The sequence below is a fragment of the Pogoniulus pusillus genome, chromosome 8, assembly GCF_015220805.1.
Source record: "Pogoniulus pusillus isolate bPogPus1 chromosome 8, bPogPus1.pri, whole genome shotgun sequence".
In the NCBI taxonomy this organism is placed as follows: domain Eukaryota; kingdom Metazoa; phylum Chordata; class Aves; order Piciformes; family Lybiidae; genus Pogoniulus; species Pogoniulus pusillus.
This window is the reverse complement of record NC_087271.1, coordinates 32,327,252-32,334,688: the sequence shown is the minus strand read 5'-3', so window position 1 is coordinate 32,334,688 and position 7,437 is coordinate 32,327,252.

Below are 7,437 nucleotides of genomic sequence, written 5' to 3'. Positions count from 1 at the left end.
ATGCCAGGTCACAGTATCACAGTATCACAGTATCACCAAGGTTGGAAGAGACCTCACAGATCATCAAGTCCAACCCTTTACCACAGTGCCCAAGGCTAGACCATGGCACCAAGTGCCACATCCAACCTTGCCTTGAACTGCCCCAGGGACGACGACTCCACCACCTCCCCGGGCAGCCCATTCCAGTGCCCAGTGACTCTCTCAGTGAAGAACTTTCTCCTCACCTCGAGCCGAAATTTCCCCTGGCGCAGCCTGAGGCTGTGTCCCCTTGTTCTGGAGCTGGCCACCTGAGAGAAGAGAGCAACCTCCTCCTGGCCACAACCACCCTTCAGGTAGTTGTAGACAGCAATAAGGTCACCCCTGAGCCTCCTCTTCTCCAGGCTAAACAACCCCAGCTCCCTCAGCCTCTCCTCGTAGGGCTTGTGCTCGAGGTCTCTCACCAGCCTCGTCGCCCTTCTCTGGACACGCTCAAGCATTTCGATGTCCCTCCTAAACTGGGGGGCCCAGAACTGAACGCAGTACTCGAGGTGTGGTCTGACCAGTGCAGAGTACAGGGGCAGAATGACCTCCCTGCTCCTGCTGACCACACCATTCCTGATGCAGGCCAGGATGCCACTGGCCCTCTTGGCCACCTGGGCCAAGGTCCTTGTAAACCTGCCCAGCTCTGCTGAACATCCCAGCACAGAGAATCCATTCCAGTTGCCTCAGCCTGCTCCACTCTCATACAGCAAGGAGCTCACACAGAGGTCCACTAGCAGCTAAGCACATGGTTACAAGTGAACCAGGATCTACACACCTTTTCCCACAATGCAGAGGACTGCCATAGTTCTGTAACTGTCTAAGCCCAGTCTGTGCTTGTCTGCTCAACCTTTAAGCTCCTTTGAACTTAAGTCTTCCACAGAGTTAATTGCTCTGTCAGCATTTTGCTAATAATAGCAGCAACCCTTCAGGCTTTCAAGGAGCACTGATTACAGCCTAACAAAACTGCAGCAATGCCAGAACTGAGGTCTCCTCAAAGCCAACCATTTCTTAGTATAATGGGGAGAGAACAGCAGATTGTAAAGCTAAAATGCTTATTTTGGGACCCTCTGAGTCCCACCCTGGCTGTTCACCAGTGTTTCACACTCCACTGTCTGCTGCTGAGCTCCTCCCAGGGAATCAGCAATTAGTAGCCCCACAATGAATGTTTAAAGCATTTAATTAAACAAATATATTCAGAGCTAAACATGTTGCTAAGGCTGATCAATGCAAGCACAGAGTTAAACAAAGCCCCACAGGTACAGGGAACTTGTCTAGATGGATTGGTAACCTGGAATGCCTTTCTTTTAAGATGCACTTACCTTCCACTGTGGGTGGGTGTAATTTTTCAGGGGGGTGAGTCCTGCAGAGACATCCCACTTGGGAGTGCACTTTGCCCTGCTTTGCTGGGGAAGAGGTGATGAAGCTTAGCTTGACTTCCTGACAAGGAGAAGAAAAGCAGATTTCAGAGTGTGGTGTAGCACTGCTGTCTGCATGATCATTTTGCAGTCTTTTAATTACTTCAGAAAAAAATATTTAATTAAGGTCTCTTCTGTACAGTTCTAGTTCAAAACTGCAGCCCATCAGCTTCACTGGTCCTAAGCTGAAAGAACGGTCTGTGAAAGGATGCACTAAGGCTTCTCATGCACTGCCTATTGGGACTCCTGGAGCTGACCTCTCTGTAGCAGAGAAGGTGCTGGGCAAAACACCCATGCTCTGTGTGAGGACTGAAACTTGCAGTGAGGAGGACACACACTCAGCCATAAATAAATAGCTTTGAAAGTTTGAGGAATTTTTTCAAGTGATAGGTTTGTGAATTCTTCATCCACACATCTGCTGGCTTGCAGGGACAGTGCCACCTCACACCTAATGTGCTCAGTTTTAAAGCCAATTTACTTATCTAGATTTTAGTACAAGGATGGCTAAAAACATGTCTCGTTCTCATGTGTCTGACCATGCTAGCTGGATCTGGTTTTCTCCAGGGCCAGTTGCTCAGGAAAGTCAAGCAGGAGAGTTGAGCAATGCAGATGCATAGTACAACACTGTTGCCTCTGGGGAGTCTCATTCTGGCTGCTTGTCCCCAGGGTCAGCTGCTTTACACTGACCTCATCCCAGGGCATACATCCCATTACAGACACCATTAATTTTACTGGAGTTGATAAACTGAGAGGATGAAGGAGAGAGCATCAGGAGTTAATAAAACAAACACACCCAAGCAACACACACATAATGCTGATGGAGGGGGTTTAACCTGAGGCAGAGAAAAAAACAAATCCCAAGGGGGTAACGAAGAAGCAGACAGCTGCAACAATCATCAGGTGTTTGCTGCATCATTTAGGAACAGGGTAAGAAACACACAATCTCGTTTCCAGCAAAGACAGGAGAGGCTGTTAGAACATGCAACAGCAGAAGCTAGGAGGATGTGCATTGAAATAATGACTTAAGGATGTTAGGAAAATCCTCTCCTTGGAAGGCTGCAGGAAGCTTGCAGTTCTCTCAGGCTGTGTGTGGTAACTGGTGGTAGACAGGACCTCTCCAGCCCCAGCCATCACCTGCTTTGCAGCACTTCTGTTCAGCAAACCTGGAGCTGAAGAAGGGAGAATTACCTTTGTGAAGGGAAGCTGTAGCCCCAAGATTAGATTGTGGCCCATGATAGTGCCAGAGCTTTCCCCACAGAGTGCTCCAAGCATGCAGCCAGGACAGGCAGGGCAGCCCCAGCATGGCTGCACTAGGATAAGCATTGACAGTTATGCAGGGACCAGCTTATCTCAGATGATTGCTTGGGAGCAGGAGGGGAGGGACATGGCACAAGCAGCAGCTGCACAGGTATCCTAAGGCCTTGTCTGAGAGACAGAGGGAACAGAAGTAAAGAATGAAAAGGGTAAAAAAAAGAGAAAGGGAGAGCCATCAGGTGCCCTGAAGGTTTGAGCCTGGCTCTAGGCAGGAGCAGCTGTCATTTTCATCCCAGATTCTACACTGGCTGTCTGAAACTTCTGAAGTTGGTGGCTCTACCTCCTCTCAGGATTATTTATTCCCTTAATTTTTGCCTTTACTCTGCATTTTGTCCTATTATCATGATCACTATCCTTAAGGCACATTGTTTGGCCCTAGGTCACACACAATAGCATTCCCTTTGTAGATAAGGACATAATCTCATGTGGCATCTCTCACAGATGATGCATTATAGCATCATAGAATGGTTTGGGTTGGAAGGGACTTCCAAGGCTCATGTAGTCCAACCCCTCTGCAAGTAAGCAGGAGCATCCTCAACGAGATCAAATCCCAGAGCCTTGTTGAGCCTCACTTTGAGTGTTTCAACACCCAGCTTGACAGGGTGCTAGGCCATTTCATTTAAACTATATTCTTACCCTAAAAGCTTGGACTAGGTGATCCTTGAGTTCCCTTCCAACCTGGTATTCTATGAATCTCCAGGGGTGGGACTTCAACAGCCTTGCCGGGCAACCTGTTCCAGTGTTCCACTGCCCTCAGGGTAAAGACCCTCTTCCTAACATCCACTCTAAATCTGCTCTTATCTGGTTTGAAACCATTGCCCCTCAGCTTATCACTACAAGCCTTTGGAAACAGTCTCCATCCTTGTAGGCCCCTTTCAGGTACTGGAAGGCCATTATTAGGAGCCTTCTCTTCTCCAGGCTGAACAACCCCAGCTCCCTCAGCCTGTCTTCATAGCAGGTACATCCCAACCTCCTGATCACTTTCATGGCTCTCCTCTGGACCCACTCCATCCATGCTTTAGGAAGAGTGAGATAAATCCAGCTGCCCCAGAAAGCAGCCTCCACAAGGTGCTGGCAGGAGCCACAACACCCAGTCCATCTCTTACCTTAACCCTGCCAAGACAGCTCCAGCAACACGCTCTGGGGCAAACCAGCATGCTCCAGGCTGGCAGCATTGGCCCCAGGCACACTGCGGGACTGTGTGATGGAAAAGGTCTTAAAATCCACTTTTGCAAACCACACGAAGCAGCAGAACTACTCAGAACTGGTTAGCAGAACAGCAGCGTGTTCATGAATTTCTTTCTAGCGGCCTATGCAACCAAATCCCAACTCAGGATTTTATTGTTTATGGGCACAACACGTTCATTTTATGGGAACAGACCTGCTCTGTGCTGGAAGTCTTCCTGCAAGCAACTGTGGTGTTAATTTAGAAGATGGCATTCTTCCCAAACAGTCATTATTAAACCAATAACCCTACATTACCTCCAGCACCAAGGGGCAACATGCTGTTGGAGGCAAGACAGAACAAAGGTCCTGGCTGTAGGAACTGCAAAAGAGCTTAGGGGCTGTTCTCTTCTGGGAGGGGAGAGAGATGCAGCCTGGCCAAACTCCAGTGCGTGTGGTTCGAAAGATCCTTACTTGAGCTGTATTGTGTCGATGAGCATTAAAGAGTTGCCACTTCTGCATGCAGGCCTGGCTGAGCTACAGGAACTATTTTCAGCATCTCTCTGCCAGAAATGACAACTCTCATGACTTTTATCATGGAAATGGGTTCATGTTTGTAATCAGCTTGGAAGAACTGTTTCTGACCTTAATTCTAAAGCCTCATCTTTGCTACAGAAACAACTGCACTCAATAACAGTTTTCCCTCCCTTTAGCAGCGTGGGCAATGATTTGCTGCCCTGGGAAATTGGTCACAGCACACGCCTGCAGGGTTTTGCAACATCAAAGTTTGATGCCTTTGGTTTAAGTGCTGAACACGCTGTACAAGCACAAGTGGTCAGCCTGAACTGGGAGCTCTTCTGTAGTGCTAGAATTGCCAATCCTTTAGGGAAGCTCTGCATGCTAAGCAGTAGTTGGTAGAGCAATTTTATCAATTCAGTGGGAAACAAGGGGTTGATGCCAAGTTTAAGAATGCTATGGAACTCACCCCAGTTCTTTTAAGCATCGACTTGCTCCAAAAAATTGTTTAAATACCTTCACAAAAGGTCTTTCTGAGCAAACAGCCCACACAGGTTTTGCAAAGGCAAGGATGTCAACCAAGAGCCTAAGATGAGGTGGCCCATCCATAAACACATTGTGCTATGGGCAGATTTGCTGTCACTGGAGGATGCAACTTTTTGCACTGTATCTGTAACCAAACTGATGCTAGCTGTTTCTCAGAGCTCTTGTCAAGGGAACCCCAAACTTCAGTCACTCCAAACTGCTTGGGATGCAATGCTTCCACGCAGAAACCAATCTGCAATTCTTCAAGCAAATGGGTTCGTACATTTCTAATCCTTTGGCTTGGCCTAAACGGTACATCAGCAGCTGCTGGCTGGCAAAGATTCTAGCTGTGTTTCTTCAGTGAGGAAGATGATTAAGGAAACAGCTTGCCTAAAGAGGCTGGAATCGCCATCACTGTCTAACCTATTCCTACATCTTGGGTTGTTAAGCCTGGAGGAGGCTCAGGGGTGATCTCATTGCTGTCTACAGCTACCTGAAAGAAGCCTGTAGTCAGGTAGGGGTTGGTCTCTTCTGCCAGGCAACCAGCAACAGAACAAGGGGACAGAGTCTCGGGTTGTGCTGGGGGAGGTCTAGGCTGGATGTTAGGAGGAAGTTCTTCACGGAGAGAGTGATTGGCATTGGAATGGGCTGCCCAGGGAGGTGGTGGATTCACCATCCCTGGAGATGTTGAAGAAAAGCCTGGCTGAAGCACTTAGTGCTATGGTCTAGTTGACTGGACAGGGCTGGGTGATAGATTGGACTGCATGATCTTAAGAGTTCTCTTCCAACCTGCTTGATTCTATGATCTTGCCAAACATCTGGCAGGAATGAATTAGAATCTTTCTTTGTGCATGAGGCAGGGTGGCAGACTTAAGGACGACCTGAAACATATTCTAGTCCTGGCTGTGATAGTTCAGTATTATAATTTGCTGTCTACATTTTTTCTTCTGGAATCACTCATTAGAAACGCATTGATAGGGTTCTGCCATGCAGCAAATGAGGAGACTGCCTATGCCTCCTGAATGGACCTCATGCCTGCAGGATTTCTGTTTCTCATAATCATTCATGCATTTTATCTCCACCAAATAATCCCCGGCTTATTGACAGGAAATGGAAATCTTTTTAATGTCCTCCTTCCTAGGTGAGAAAGCTGTGCCAAAACCAAAGTAGTTTCAAATTACAGGTTTAGCTTCCCTCCAAGCTTTGGCATGAAGAGTATCACAGTATCACAGTATCATCAGGGTTGGAAGAGACCTCACAGATCATCAAGTCCAACCCTTTACCACAGAGCTCAAGGCTAGACCATGGCACCAAGTGCCACGTCCAACCTTGCCTTGAAGTGCCCCAGGGACGGCGACTCCACCACCTCCCCTGGCAGCCCATTCCAGTGTCCAGTAGTGCCCTGCTCGGTGTTATGTTCACGGCACAGGCAATGATCCCATTACAGTGGACAAGAGCAGCCCAGATAAGCTACCCTCAGCCCCTTGCCACTGTGTGCTATGGCTTTGCTATCAACACTGGGGTGCCAGAGCATATTCAAGGCTTTTGTTCTAATCTTCAGCACCCTCACAGCTTCACATCCCACAGACCTGACAGAAGCATCATTTTTATAATGTTTGCAATAAGTTGCAGAGAAGAGTGACACTCAGGACTGTCAGGCTGCTGCACAGTAACCTGTCTTGAGAACCATGAAGCCTGAAAGCTAAAATCTGCTCCCACAAGAAATCAGAATCAGCCAACACTACAGCTGTAGGATCACCTCATTTGTTTAACTTGACTACGTAAAGGAATCACAGTCCAGCCCATGGCCTTCACATAACTGTACACCACTATTTCTGTACCCATCCATGAATGCAATGTAATGAAAGCTATTTCTGTAACAGTTTACTTTTATTTAAAAGAAAGATCCAGGAGTTAAGAGTATCTAGGCTTCCCTGTTTGCTACCAGAGAGGGCAACTCAGGACTGCAAAGCCATTTATTTAGCAGCAGAGAGCATTTCATGAGTGTCAGCATCCTCCCTTACACCCAGAGGCCCGATTCCAGCTCTGGACACCCACAGCTGTTTGCATGACAAAAAGCATCTTCAAAAGGACAATTTATTAGGAAACTAAAGGATCTTCTGTGTGTTAGAGCAGCAAGGGCAATTTCCTACTTCCTTTCATTTGAATGAACATAGTCATTTTTCTTTCAGGGCCATACATGTATGTGAAACTCCATCAGCCAAATAAAAAACAGTCATAAGTCATTTAGATTATGTGTATTAATAATAACAATAAAAAATGTATCCTAAAGTACTGGAATGGGCTGCCCAGGGAGGTGGTGGAGACACCATCCCTTGAGGTCTTCAAGAAAAGACTGGATGAGGCACTCAGTGCCATGGTCTAGTTGACTGGATAGGGCTGGGTGCTAGGTTGGACTGGCTGATCTTGGAGGTCTCTTCCAACCTGGTTGATTCTATGATACTGAATCCTAGTTAGAAAC